A 15,954-nucleotide genomic window follows, 5' to 3' on the forward strand; every position below is an offset into this window, starting at 1 on the left:
TTTAGTAAATTAGAACCTAAATTACCCATGAGCTTATTTTTAGATCTGCTCACGGTCTGATGAGCTACTATGAGGTTATTATTATTACATGGTTGAGAAAGATGAGCTGGATCACACAGAGCAAGAAACCATGAGAGCAGTCAGTAGGTGGAATTGGGCCCCAAAGTAGCAACAAGAAGGTGCTGTTTTGATAAGTGTGGAGGTGTTTAACGCTATCTCAGTAGCTGCCCTTCCCCTAGTCCCTCCTCGGAGCAATCTCTCATTGTCCTTTGAGCTTTTAGACTTTCATCTAAGGGAGCAGGGGAATAAAAACTGAGAAAAGATAGTGAAATCCCCTTTCCCAGACCTCTTCCCTTTCCTTTGTTCAGGTTGAGGTAGGTAGACATGCTCCATGGGGGATCAGCATTAGGTCCGCTAGAAATAAACACTCTGCTATGCTGGCTCCTCGCCTCTGTTTCCTCTAAGGTTTCCTCCCTAATGGGGGAGAAGGTGAGCATGAAAGAAACTGCTAAAGGCCCATGAATATTTCAAAGCCAAAAGCCAAGGGACTGCATTAAACCTCAACAACTCTTCGGTAAATGGAAATAGAGGCTGAATAATGAAATACTCAGAGCACCTAGGGTGATTTCAGCGCAAAGCAGGCACACACAAAATAAATGCTCCTCACCACAAAAATATTTCAAACTCCCTCCCCAGCCATCTCTGTCAGCTGGTTCTTTTCAGGCCCCCAACCTCCTTGTACCATGGACGGCAAAGGCTCTCAATGGCTCTAGCAGCTGAAGTCGGGACAGGTCTAGACCAAGAATTCTGACTGGAGTCTGGTCTCTTGTGTGGGTTGCCTGAATCAGCAGATGTGGTACGGATAGTTGCCTCTCAGAACACAAATCCATCACATATCAAACATAGCTTATACTATTATGTGTTCTTTCACATTCTCCTGCCTTTAGTGAAACATGCTTCTCACAACTGCCATCTGCCGCGACATCAGGTCAGTGGCCACTCTCGGCACTGCCAGTGCCAATCAGCCAATAAGTCCATCCAGCAAACACAGATCTTGTGGTGGGCGAGTTTTCCTCCTAATGGTCCTTGGGGACCTGAGGCTTTTAAAACTGCACATGCATCAGCTAAGTTAGAAACCCTTGTTAAGGGAGTGTACCTGTCAGGACCAGTTAGGAGAGTTGACGTGTGACCAGCAGTGCCTTCTGCTCTCTGACGGGGCCAGGAGAAACACCTACTTTTGTTTGTTAAGACCTTTACAAAATATAAAAATCTGGGTTGAGTTTCAGAGTATCTGTGTTTTTCATTGTCAATTCAGCTGGGTCTCTCTTTGTGGTTGTGTTAGAAGTGGAGTAGAAAACTTGAGAACTGTTTTCCCCCTAACGATCTCATCCTTGTGTACTCTCCTTAAAGGCAGAGACAGTATGGGGAGTGAACGGGGTGTTTTGGAATCAGTTAATCTGTATTCTCCAGAATTCTCAGTAGGATTTTTTTTTAAGTCGTGAAAAATTTCTATTGACAGATATTTTTGCATGCCTTCTTAATTCTCAACCACAGTCCTAGATGCTGCCTGGGTAAAAACAAACAAACAAACAAACAAACGAAAATCCTCACTGCCTCTATGTTTGGGATCATAGCACAGGGGGCAGAAAATGAAATGGGAGCTTATAATATCATGGTGTGCTAACACAAAAGTGAAAGCCAGAGTAAGTGCATATACTTACAGTGAGAAAAGAGATGGAGGAGGTGGGTGAGATTCCCTTCAGAAGCCACGGTCTTTGAATTGAGTCCTGGGAAATGTGGGTAAGAATTAACTAGTTGGCGTGCATAACACCTAATTTCTAGCTCAGTGAAAAATTTTCAAATGCAATTTTTCAGAACAATTATTTACTCTCAGGTCTCAGATTTTCAGGGAGACTTTTGTCAGCTAGTCTATTATAGTCAATTTTACCCAGTTGTGATCCCATATAGCTCATTAATTCACATCTACAAATTATAACCTGAAAGTGCCCCATACCACTGTTTGATAACCATTGCTAGTTTTTCACTCCCAAACCAATTATAAACTTCCCAAGAGTTAAGGTTGTATTAATATGATCTTAATATTTCCAGAGTTTCCTGAACCTTAGTGGACACCCTTAGTAGACCCTTACCTCCCCTCCCCACTCTCCTTTCTCCCTTCCTTTATTTCTTTTTAAGATATGGTAATATGGTGGACTCCTGAAAACGAGTGCAGAGAAGACTCTATTAGAAATTGGTGATAGACTGGCAGGGAATGTGGAGGGAGAAAGAGGAAATGGCTGCTGGGTTGAGTCTGAGACATACAGGAAGCCGGTGGCAAGGAAGATGGATGGGAATGTGTGATTGCAGGGATACCTGACATAGATAAACAGCTTGGCTGTTTGCCTCTTTAAGCTCCATTTATTACTACTTACACTGAATTGATTTCTGCATGGCAAATACTGGCTCATCTTTCAGAGGCTCCAGCTAAATGTCACCTCCGTGGAGAATCCTTGGAGACAACCCTCAGGCATTGAGTTGCCTTTCCTGGGCCTGACAAGTATGCAGTGCATACACTGTTCGTGATACTATGGTAATATTTCCATGCTGCAGTTTGCTGCTTCTGTCCTTTCTCTTTGGCCAATGGATCCAGCCTCAAGTAACCTGATCGCATTCTCAGCTCTGACATCACTGTTTCCTCATTAGTGACAGAGTTGAAGTCAGTACTGAGGGGTAAGGCAACACTTTTTCTCATTCAGTTTCCCAACTAGAGGCTTTCTCTTTGCCTGATACCAGCAAATGAGAAAGAAGGGTGTCTTAGTTAGGGCTTCTATTGTTGTGAAGTGACTCCATGACCATTGTGTTGCAAGATATTTAATGATGTATAAAGATATGCCATTGTAATTTGGTTTAACAAGAAGCTGGATGGTCAATAGTTAGGCATGATTTTCTGGACAAAGAGGATACTGGGAAGAAGAAGGATAAAGTCACTAGGAGATACAGAAGTAGCATGATATGTAGGAAATGAGGTAATAAGCCATGTGCCACATGTCAGATCATATATTAATATAAAGGGGTTAATTTAAGTTATAAGAACTAGTTAGAAATAAGCCTAAGCTATTGGCTGAGCTTTCATAATTAATAATAAATCTCTGTATCATGATTTGGGAGCTGTCTGGGGAGACAGAAAGATTCACAGCACCACAGTGTAAACAGATGTTTCCTGTCCTAACCAACCAGTCACAAATAATCACTCAGAGGCTTAATATTACTTATAAATGCTAAGCCAATAGCTCAGGCTTATTACTAACTAGCTTTTACTATTGAATTAACTCATAACTATTTGTGCTTTGCTATATGAATCATGGCTTGTTACCTCATTTTCTTCATGTCCTACTTGTTCAATGGCTGACTGGAATCTCCTCTGACTCTATCCTTCTTCTCAGAGTCCTCCGTGTCTCCTGTCCCACCTATACTTCCTGCCCAGCTATTGGTTTGTCATGTTTTTATTAACCAATGAGAGTAATACATATTCATAGTGTGGAAAAGGATTAATCCATAGTACCACAGCAACTCACAAAGGAAAACATTTACTTGGGGCTGACTTACAGTTTCAGAGGTTTAATCTATTATCATCATGTAGCGTGCAGGCAGACAAGGTTCTTGGGGAGTGAGCTGAGAATTTGACATCTTGGTCTGTAGACAGCAAAAGGAGATTGTGTCTCACACTGGGTATAGTTTGAGCATATACGAATTCAAGGCCTGCCTCCATGGTGACATATTTCTTCCAACAACACCACACCTACTCCAACAAGGTCACACTTCCAAACAGCATCACTCCCTATGGACCTAGCAACAAACACATGAGTCTATGGGGCTCTTTCTTATTCAAATCGCCACAAAGGAACAATGTGATGATTTCTGAAGGTAAGGATGAACATGGAATGTAAGGGGAAGGAACTCATCTTCTAATTACGTTACCTTAGGATGTTCCCCACTTTCCTTTCCTTATAAAAATGCAATAAGAGATTTTTGTTTATTTTTTAAAAATCCATTTCAATTTCTGAATGAGTCAACTTGATTTCTAAAAATAGATTTTTAAAAATGAGCACCATTGGAAACCTAAACTGCCTATGGGAAATCAATCAATTTTTTAATTATGATAAAGTAGGAACTAAAGATCCTACAATTAAATATCTGAAAGTTTTGTCAGTGATACATTGTTCAAGTTGCTATTGACTTTTCACAACTTGAGAGTCTTTCAAGTTAATATCTATAGTGATAATATGGAAAACTTAGGAGGGTGTCAAAGACATAGTGATCAACAGTATCATTTTACAAATGGGGTTATAATTACCTACAGTTTATAATACTTGCAATTATACTATTGAGTGGTTACAATAAACCTCTGCACTATACTGAGGGTGTTTAAAATCTTGTTTGATAGAAGATGCCCTTGAACTTGGATCCGTTAATCATCATTTTACGTTCTGTGTAAGAAACCCTGTCTCTCCCAAGTTTTGCAAAAAAATTTCCATGACTTTTAAAGGTTATTTTCATGTAGTATGATTCAATTGGAATTAAATTTTGTATATAGTATAATGCAACATTAAAGTTTATTTTTTCTTAACAACATTTACTGAAACAATTATGCTTTTCTCATTGACTTAATTTTAGCCCTTCAGCAAAAATCAATTGGGCATATAAGTCTGCCTCTAAAAACATTGTTTTCGCTCATCAATACACCACAACACCACTCTGTCTTAATTACTCTAGTCTTGTAATAAATTCTAAAATGAGATAGAAAACGTGCCCTTTCCCTCAAAATATTTTGTATGTTTTAGATTTTTTGTGTCCCAAAGAAGTTTTATAATTAGCTGGTCTGTTTTTCTTGAAATATATTTCTGTAGCTTTTTTTAATCATTAATCACCAGTGACAAGAAGATTAGAATAAAATCAATAAATTGCCTATATCCACTAAAGTATCTAAAGTTATGAAGACATGCATCAAGAAGCTGAGGAGAGAGAGTCTGGACCAAGCAAAATTTCTCTCTGTTGTGTATAAGAAAGAAAAAGAGTACTCTCTTTCGAAAACAGTTTGACACTGTCTTTAATATTAAATATTTGCTTAACTCTACGATCCAGGAACTTCATGTTTTCTCACAGAAAATAAAAACATGAAACATGTGCCAACATGGAGATTTGCACACAACTGTTTGTAAGAATTTAATTCAGAATCTTCTCAAGCCTGGAAATAATCCCAAATCTAACATAAGTTAAGAGGATGAAAATATTTTGGTGAGTTGCCATATGATAAGATAACAGAATACTACCAGCAATAGAAAGATGAGAACTAGCTAGGATATTGAGCAACATGAATTTCAAAACCACAGTGACTAAAAGAAGCCAGATTCAAAAGAAAACATATCATGCTTCTGCATTCAAAAAATAATAATCTGTAAGAGACAATTCATATTTAGAAAGAGATGGAGTCTTCCTATTTTCCTGGGAATTAGATAGGGGTAGGTTAGAATGGAACCCAAACCTAAATGAACCTTTTGGGAGTAAAAAGAAATCTTCTAGATTATAATTGTGGTAATGGTTTTGAAGGTAAATACATTTGGTAAAGTTTATCCCACCATGCATATAGTTGACTGTATGTAGACTATGTGTCTAGAAAGTAGATTATAGTTTTAGTGAAATAATCACTTTTTCCCTGTAAAATACCCTTTTCAAAAAGGAAATAAAATAAAAATGCATTTTTTGGGTTTTCTTTTTTTACTGATTACTACTTCTGAATATTTCTGCTCTCTGAACTGCAATAAATTTATGCTGATTACAAATTATCCAGTCTAAAGTATTTTGCTACAGCAATTCAAGTGAATAATACAGAAATTGGCACCAAAAATCAGGTGCTATTATAGAAGATATGGAAACGATAGAAGTAGATTTGGTGTTTCAGAGTGGGTAGACTCTGGAAGAACTTCAAATTTCATGCTAGTAAATGCATGGAGAAGAAGGGGCAGCTCTGGTAAGAACTCAGAAGAAAAGAGCCGAACGAAAGCCTCAGTCTTCTTAGAGATGACCTAACCTGTCATGATCAGAATATTGGTAGGAGCATAGACTGAAACCGTCTGGGGCCTGCAGAGGTGACTCAGCAGTTCAGAGCATGTACTGCTCTCATAGACATCCCAAGTTTGATTCCCAGCACTCAGAAGATTCACAACCATCTATTAACTCAGGCACAACAGAGATCTGGAACCCTCTGCCGCCTCTGTAGGCACGTGCACACTTGTGCACAAACCCAAAACACAGATCCAAGGGCATATGCATAGTTAAAAATACAAAATTCAAATCCAGTCTGATGAAATCTCAGGGAAGAACGTGCTACTGAAACTAAAAGGTGCCAGTGTTTAAGAGACAAAAAAGCCTGGCTGAATTGTGTTTGTAGCCAAATGCTTTGTGGAGTCTGGAATTTGTGTGACTGATAAAACTGGATATTTGGGGGCAGCCATATCTAAGAATACATGTTGGGCTTGTAGTGCAGTATTCGGTGTTGTGTTTTGAACCTGTGGTGTACCCCACAGGCTCTCAGTTTGATCCTAGCTTGTGGAACAGTTTTGCAGTATGTGAGAACTTAGAGATGCTGCTGATGGAGAAAGTAGGTCAACAGGACTGGGCCTATGAGGATTTTACCCAGCCTTGTTTTGTGTCTAGCTTGCTAGCTTTCTGTCCGATAGCATGCCAATAGGTTGCTGTCTTGTGTTTCCACCACCAGAACCGCCACACCCTTTTCTGCCTTCTCGACACAATGGATAAAGATTCCTCAGAAATGCTGAGCCAAAGTAAGCTTCTCTAAGCTGGTTTTGTCAAACAATTTGGTCAGAGCAACACAAAAGTAGCGCATCCTATCCTTGGCTTCTGTTGACTGCTTCGGAAATGCAAGAAGACGCAAAGCAAAAAAGGCAGCATTTATAACTAAAAAGAGAAGCAAAGCCTAGAGATAAGGCAAATCATTAGTCCAAACAGGTTGCAAAAATACCTGTTCAGAGAAAATAAAAAACAAAACAATGGTGGGACCAAGAAATCAGGTACAGTGTAGTCCTCTGTGAGGACACCGTGGTAAATGGTAACATGATAAGAACACATGTGAGAATTCACCCATGGTGAAAGAGCACACTGAGCAAGACAGGAAGCCAGAGGGGAAAGAGTGGGGCCCATTTGTCTTATTAGCTCATTCAGGAACTTACTGGGGAACTTCAGAGTGTGCAATCCTTTATTAGGCCAGGGGCCTCAATGGCATCCTCCAGGATCTACTTCTTTATGTGAATGCATGAGTATGTACATGATTGTGTGTGTGTGTGTGAGTGTGCATGTACATGTAGAAGCCAGGTTCAAACTGAGTGTCTTCTTCAGTTACTGTCCATCTTAGTATTTTGAGACAGAATGTCTCTTTAAACCCGGGTCTTTCTTACCAATTCAACTAGACTAACTGTCTAGGAAGCCTCAGACAACAGCTCATCTCCGTTTTTCCACAGTGTAGAAATTAGAGGTGTACATCGAAGTGCTTGACTTTTTTTTTTTTAACTTAAGTCCTCATGATTGTATGACAAGCACTTAACCTACGGAGCCATCTCCCCAACCCCGGATCCATTTCTTAAGGTCTCAGTACTTCAAAATGACTACACTGAAGACTAACCTGTCAACACAGTGGGGAACAAAACCCATCAAGACCCATGGCAGGGAACAATCTACTTCACTAAAATCCACTGATTTAAATATTGATCTCATCTAAAGCACTCCAATAGAAGCACCCAGAAAAATAATGAGCAATTACTGTGCACGGTACCCGACACAGAAAGTCAGCCATCACTGTCTATTTAATTTCCTGCTTCCCTCCCCACCACCACCTCCTTTGAGAGCCTACAGCATCTTCGCGTTGTTGGTTTCTGACTTCCACTCTATTTATTCTTCTTTAATCCCTTTATGCCTTGAGTCCTTTTATACAGGATGAGTAAAATCATCCTGCCTCCATGTTTGGAGTTCTGAAGTGGCTTCCTCTTCTCTGGGGAAAGAAAGTATCCTTATCCTTATGAAGACTACATCAACCAGGGGCTTGGTCCTTCCTTCCTTCTCAGTTGCACACTGTCCCACCCCACTCTATATTCACTAGTGCCCAGTTTCACCGACCAGCTTTATTTTATTTTTTCTGAATAATTTTTGTCCCCTTTTGGACTTGCAGTCTCCTGGTTTCCACACTCTCCCCCCCTCTTCCCCACTTCTCTGCAGAGCTTTTCCTCACTTCTTATGTTCGGTGCTCCTGTTCACTGCATATTTCCCCTTATCTAAATACATTCAGCCTCCTCAGCAAATTTTCCATTGTTCCAGCTTCTTTTCACTCAGCATTGTGCCAGTGTTCCTCCCAAATCACAAAAGCCGTCTCTGAAATATCTCTAACATGTGACTCTCGATCTTTTAAAATGGAGATTTTTTTTACAGTTGAGAAAGCTTATGCAGTATTTTCAGAATGTTATTTTGAAATAGAAGGTGACTTGCACACAGATACAACACAAGAATGTTTTTGTGAAATAGTTACCGTGATGAAATACTTGTCAGTGTGCTTCTCTTTTAACCCATCAAACAACAAGACAAAGCAACAAGTCTTGTAACCGTTGCAATTTTACAAGGCATACGTATTATGTCAAGATATCTGCAACCATAATATGAAATGACAATACTTGATTACTTTTGATGACAGTCACCAAGATTGCTGGCACCACTGATTTTTAGTTATACCTGAAAAGGAAATGATAAATCTCACATAAGAATTCAGGTTTATGAGCCCTTTGAAATCTATTCTAGATAAATATTTTTAATATAGTGTTTTTATTAATTCCTTGTGAAGTTTATGCAGTGTATTCTGGTCATATTCATCCCCTTTATTTCCCCTAACCCCTCCTAAATCCATCCACCTCCTCCCTTCCCCATGTGTCCCTAACTTCTCATTTTATTTATTTTTACATTTTGAATTTAATTAAAATATGATTACATCATTTCCTCGCTCTATCACCTTCCTCCTACCCTTCCTATGTCCACCCAACTCCACTAACACTTTTTCCTGAATTCATGGCTTCCTTTTCTTTCATCATTGTCTATTATTCACATTTATGTAAAATTAATATTTATATATGTAATATGCTTATACAATACATTATAGCAAGCACACAGTTAAACTCATAAATAAAACATCAAAACATGCGGGTCACTGAGAGGCCACGACAGATTGCTGGGGCAAAAGCAATCATGACTTCATCCCGGGGAAGATCAGCTTTCCCGCTTTCAGTAGGTGTTAATTGCGTATAGTTCTTTATCTAGGAGTCAGACCCCATACTATTTCCCTCACATATTCTGGGATGTCAGCAGGTAATGGGATGACTCAGGAGGTTTTTGTTAGTGTTCATGACGTTGGGTTTCATGGATGTTCCTCCTCATAGTTAGAAAGCTTGAGGTCACAGCAGACTTCCCGGCCTTCTGGCTCTTACAATATTCTGATTCTCTCGTCAGTGATGTTCCCTGAGCCTTATGTGCAGGAGCTGTGTTGTAGTTGGCTCACGTGGACTGGGCAGCCTATGGTCAGTTGTCCTCTGTGTTTTGATAAGATGTGTGTTTTCCATCAGGGTCTCCTATTGCTGCAAAAAGAATCTTCTTTGAACAGAGGTGAGAGCTGCTTTTATCTGTGGATATAGGATAAACACTAGAATGTGGTTAGGAACTATATTGTTTTAGGAAGGTGGTGGTAATAGGTTCTCCTCTAAGGTTCATGATTTCTCTAGCCAAGTGTAGTTGCTACATTTGTAGTACCAAACATTATTTCCTCTTGTTAAGTAAGCCATGATTCCAATTAGAAAGCTATAGGTTACCTCCAAGATATAAGCAACACTATTACACTTGTAGGGATATCTTGCCATGCTGACCATTTTTGTGGTTGGTATCTGTGGTGGTTTGAGTAAGAATGGCCCCCATACGCTCTTATATTTTAATCTTTAGTAACCAGGGAGTGGAACCATTTAAAAGGATTACAATGATTAGGAGGTGTGGCCTTGTTGGAGAAAATGTTCATTGGGGTGGGTTTTTAGGTTTCAAAAGTCCATGCCAGGCCTAGAGTCTCCTTCTCTCTCTCTCTGTCTCTCTCTCTCTCTCTCTCTCTCTCTCTCTCTATCTATCTATCTCTGCAAATGGATCAAGATGTAAAATTTTCTGTGGTGATATTTTGTTTATGCTATAAAAAATAAAGCTTATCTGAGGATCAGAGTATGAAGCAAGTCACTAGTGAACTATAGCGGTCAGGCAGTGGTGGCACACACCTTTAATCCCAGCATTTGGGAGGCTGACTCCACTCTGTATGCCGTGAATATGTTTTAATATCTTTGGTAGCAAAGAAGCTGCTTTGGCCTGTGGCAGGGCAGAGTGTAGGTAGGCAGGAAAACTAAACTGAATGCAAGAAGAAGGATGGCAGAGTCAGGGAGACACCATGTAGCTGCCAAAGGAGCATGACACTGGAACCTTACCAGTAAGCCACAACATCATGGCGATATACAGATTAATAGAACTGGGTTAATTTAAGATATGAGAACTACTAAGGAAACTGCCTGAACCATTGCCCAAAAAGTGTTGTAATTCATATAGTTCCTGTGTGATTATCTGGGTTTGGGTGGCTGGAAAATGAAAGAACGTTCTCCATTTACAGGAGGCAGAGGCAGACAGATCTCTGTGAGCTCAAGGCCACCCTAAACTATGCTAGATTGATCGAGTATCAAAGAGAAGCAGAGCCAGGCAGTGGTGGCTCACACCTTTAATCTCAGTACTTTGGAGTCACAGACCTTTAATTCCAGCACTGGGGAGATGGAGACAGGAAGGAATATGGCTGGGTAGAAAGAGGAATATGAGGCAGGAGGAGACAGGAGCTGACGGTATTCAGTCTGAGGACTTGTAGAGACAGGACATCCCATTCAGTCTGAGGATTTTGTAAGAAGTCTCTCTAGTAGCTGGCTCCTTTAATTCTCTTACCTTTCAGCATTAACCCTGATATCTCACTCCAGGTTTTTATTTTTAAGACCAATGAAAATTCATACTACAATTTCTCCAGTACCACATCTGTCTAAGTGCTGTCATGTAGAGATGTGACATGTCATGTTTTCTGCCATGATCATGGTCTAACCTCTGAAACTTTAAGCAAGTCTCTAATTAGATGTTTTCTTTTGTTAGAGTTGCCAAGGTCATGCCTTGGTCTTCAAAACAGTAGACCAGTGACAATGTTCATGTCACAAGTGAGTAGCACTCTTGATTGTTTTCCTCTTTAGAAGCTTGCACATCACCTCCTGGGACTGTGGAAGCTAGTCCTAGGTGATAAGGCTTTTGGGTCACTTCCAGCTCAAACCCTCTGCATCCTATGTCCGGGGTGTGTGATGTCTTCAGCAGTAAGGACTTACCTTCAGCTCCTGGCAGCCAACTAAGGGCAGTAGCAATAACCTATCTCACTTCAGGAATCTTTTGATTTGCCTAGCCAAACAACTTGAAAGGGGGTTTCTTGTGCCTGGTACAGGAAATTTTGTTAGATACTTTATGGATTTTGGATGGAGTATCATCATTCAACTCCATTTAAATATATATGTGTGTGTATACATACACTTACATGTGTTACATGTGAATTTTGGTAAACATAAAAGAATGATTCCCTATATCTTTTTCAAGCACACTTAGTGTTATGTATCCCTCTTTTTTCTCCTTCTGTATTGTCCTCCTACCCATTTCCCTAATTAATGACTTCCTCCCCTATCACCCCCTTCATGTCACCTGTACTAGTCTAGATACATCTTTATAGTAGATTCCCTGAACATCACTGGCTATGCATTATTCCAAAATTCTTTTGAATCTTCTAAATGTCTTACAGATATTTCTCACATTCTTTTCTAGCCTTGCCAAAAAAAAAAAAAAGCCCGAGGGATGGACCATCATCTTCCTATTTCATCTGGCTAGCTCTCCCAACTTTCCTACCCCAGGAGGCTGTCCTTACATGCTACACAGTCCCATGCCCAGACTCTCTTTATTCTCCCGCAGGAGCCATCATAACCTCTCTCTGTCCGTTCTTCACACCTTATTTATCTTGGTATCTCCTGTATCTAGGACTGTATGACGGCTCCACACATTTCTGTACAATCAAATCATTTCTTATTGAGCCTGTAACAGCCTCTAGTGTCCCACAGAGTAATCATCAAACAAAAATTGAGCATGCAGGGAATAGAGAGATGGCTCATTGGTTAAGGGTACAAAACTGTTCTTCCAGAGGACCCAAGTTTGGATCCTAGTACCTACCCCAGGTGACGTATAACCACCTAGAGCTCCAAATTCAAGCATATCCAATGCCTCTGGCTTCTGGGGATCCTTGCACCCAACTCCACATACTCATACACAGATATAGTCAAAGGTAAAATAAATCATAAAAGATAATTTACCCCTTGTTCAAAAACTATCATGTTGGGCATAGACTTCAGCATATGAATTATGAAGGGCTACAAACATCTATCCCATAATAATATCTTCCAAACTAAGAGGGGAATCCTTCTGAGTTGCCCTGATCATGATTTTGGAGTAGGGACTTGAGTTTTATAGCATACAGCATGGCATTCCAGTGTAGAGATTCCAAAGACTAATGGGAAAAATGTAAACAGAGCAGAGAGAAAACAACAAAGTTTTTTCCTCTTATTTGGGAATAGGATGAAAGATTTTCCAGAGAAGATCTTGATGGTGCCCATTGATGTCCATTTTAAGAGCTATCCTGGTAAAGTTATGAATATTGGCTCCATAACTCATATCCATAATGGAAACAAGTGACAACTGACTCTGTGTTTCTGATGTTAATGTAAGGCATAGTGTTATCTTTTAATTTGTTTTTTTGCTTTATTTTAATTATCTTGTATTTCTTCATCATATGAAATTCATATATATATATAGCAAGCATAAATATACTATATATGTACAACTATGTATATGAGCAACATATCTATGTGTATATATATATAATAATTCTTACTTCTGTAGGCAACAAAACTATACTAATTTTAATTTGTTAAACACCCACTCTATTGTATCATAACAGTACATATCTACAGAAAACATTTAAAAATATTTGTTCAACATAAGTTTGCTAATAGGAATGGATTCATGTTCATTAAAATGTATAATTACTTTCAAACCATATGCTGTTCTGATGTAAATTCATGTTAGATTTATGAAAGAGATACCTATGATTTCAAAAATAGGATCACATTCACAATTCTGTTTCTCTAAGCTTAAAATGTATTTTGTGGTTTTCACTAGATTTCTGAGGATGAAAAATTAGTTACTGGTAACTCTTCACCTTCAACCTCAGCTGTCACTGTCAAGCATCCTTCCTTGTGTGTCTGATATCAGTTAGTAGATTTAAAATAACTATTGACCTGTATGGGGGAGGTGAGGACATGTAATAGATCATAATTCATATTTATTCCATAAAATGAACATATCTAGTAGCCAAAAGACCTGAATCAGTTAAGCAGAATCACCTAGCTACTGGGGTTAGGACAAACAAAAATAGACTTATATGGAGACAAGAAGACAAAGATAATTTAAGTGTGTGTGACAGATATACAATCCAAGCAAACTTCAGCAAAGATAGATAGATAGATAGATAGATAGATAGATAGATAGATAGATAGATAGATAGATAGATTCTCTTTAACTCTTTAACAATGTTTAAGCATGGTACTAATCCTACCAGGAAGGCTCTATTCCCTTTACCTATTTACCACCTAAAAGCCCCTCCTCCAAACAGTATCACATCAAGCATTAGATTTAACCATATAAATTTTGAGGACATGCAAATCCCCATCCCATAGTGATATCTTCCTAGGAAATTTCTTAACGTTTATCCTAGTAAATCTCTAAGAAAATTCAATCTTTAATTTCAATGTCCTGATAGCCTCACCTACTCTAAAGCCTTACAAGTCTTGGACATTATTAAGACTTCACATAACCACAGTTGCCTTATAACTGTAAGAAAATGGTTGCCTTTTATGTTAGTCATATTTTCATCCCCATCACAAAATATCTAAGACAAGTTGCTGCAAGGGGAGATTTCTTTAGTTCACAGCTTTGGAGGTATAAAGCCTAAGTGGCTCTATAGTGAGGTTTTCTTGGCTACATCACATCATAAGCAACACAGCTGCAGTAGGAGCCTGCGTAGTAACAAGCAAGTGATTACATTTGGTTATGCTGGGTGGACAAGGCTTATTCTTTTCATAACACACTGTCCAGAAGTTAAAGGATAAAATGAGAACTATTAGCAATCTTTCCAAAGGAACTAACTCAGGTCCACAATGAACTTGTGAACATTGACTAGGCCCTAACTTCTGGAGACTCTATCACCTCCTGTTTCAAGGAGAGGGCACTTGTTTGTCCCGGCTGCCCAGCTAGTTTAGCCCTGAAATAACCACACAGAAACTGTATTAATTAAAACACTGCTTGGCCCATTATCTCTACCCTCTCATTGGCTAACTGTCACATCTTGATTTAACCCATTTCTATTAATCTGTGTATCACCACTTACCAGGAAAGATTCAGCATGTCTGTCTCTGGTGGCTCCATGGCATTCCACCCTTTCTCTGCCTTTCTTCTTTCCAGCATTCAGTTCTGTCTTCCCTGCCTACATAATTTCTGCCCTATCAACTAGGCCAAGGCAGTTTTCTTAATCATTAACCAATGAAAGCAACACACAAACAGAAGGAACTCCTTCACCAAACTCCCAACAGTACCAACACAGAAGCCACACCCTGCTACATATAATATACCTTAGGTATAGGGTAAAAGGGCCAATTGGAGCAAGAAACCAACCAATCCCTGAGCACCCTGACTCTGACCCCAGAATCAGTGAAAGAAACACACCCTGGATCTGAGACCTGTGCCAGGGAGAGAAACATTGTTTGATTTGAGTCCAGAACCAAAGAAACATGCCCTGACTTTGAAACCAGTGCCAGAGAAAGACACTTTGTCCCCAGAATCAGAGTCAGTGTAATAACTATGCCCTGGTCCTAAGATTAGAGTCAAAAGGGTTAAAAGGACCAGTGGAAAAAAAATACAGTTTGGTCCTGAGATCAAAGCCATCCCTGCCCCTAACCAACTGACCACTGAACCAACCAATTTCTGAGTAGGAAACCAACCAATCACTGAGCACCCTGACTCTGAACCCAGAGTCAGAGAAAGAAACATTTTTATCCCTGAACCCAGAATCAAAGAAACATGCCCTGACTCTGAAACCAGTGCCGAAGAAACACACTTTGTCCCTAGAATCAGAGCCAAGGAAAGAAATATGCTCTGGTCCTAATATTAGAGCCAAAAGGCTAAAAAGGACCAGAGAAAGAAACACAGTTTGGCCATGAAACCAGAGCCAACTAAACTAACCAATCCCTGAGCAGGGAAAACTAACAAATACCTCCTCATTCCAGGAAAACTCTACTCCTAAGAAGCCCCATTCCCCACACATACACACCACCACCCTTGGCACAGGCAGCCAGTCTTATGGACTCTTCCTTCACAAATCAATCTCTTTCTCAAAAGAGTGTTGGGTGACAATCTGTATTCTCTGGTGCAGAATAGAAGAATCTGGTTGTGACGTCCCTTAGGGAACTGAGCTGAAAAACCTTGCCAAGATGCTCCCTTAGCTGGGATAAGCAAGTCTGAGCAGAACAGAAGAACCATGTTGGAATGCTCACTTTTAGGGGACACTGAACGAGGCTGAGCAGAAAAAGCAACAACTTTTCTCGGGAGGCTGGGGAAATTGCTACATTTTTGCAGGGGCTTCCTCTTTGGCAGAGTGTTACCAAAAGAACTAACATCTTGGATACAAGAAGCTGATAGCTCTGC

At 39.7% G+C, this 15,954-nt stretch overlaps 1 long non-coding RNA gene across 1 annotated transcript; it reads right to left on the bottom strand.

Annotated features, from left to right (window-relative positions):
• Positions 1-1,643: 1,643 nt before the first annotated feature.
• Positions 1,644-14,857, bottom strand: LOC125392927 (uncharacterized). Its single transcript, XR_015735133.1, has 4 exons — positions 14,642-14,857; positions 8,594-8,793; positions 3,607-3,693; positions 1,644-1,787 (listed from the first exon to the last, which is right to left on the bottom strand). It is a non-coding gene; the product is annotated as an uncharacterized LOC125392927 (long non-coding RNA).
• Between the last annotated feature and the right edge of the window lie 1,097 nt (positions 14,858-15,954).

Source organism: Myodes glareolus, chromosome 2 (genome assembly GCF_982192425.1).
Source record: "Myodes glareolus chromosome 2, mMyoGla1.1, whole genome shotgun sequence".
Taxonomy (NCBI): domain Eukaryota; kingdom Metazoa; phylum Chordata; class Mammalia; order Rodentia; family Cricetidae; genus Myodes; species Myodes glareolus.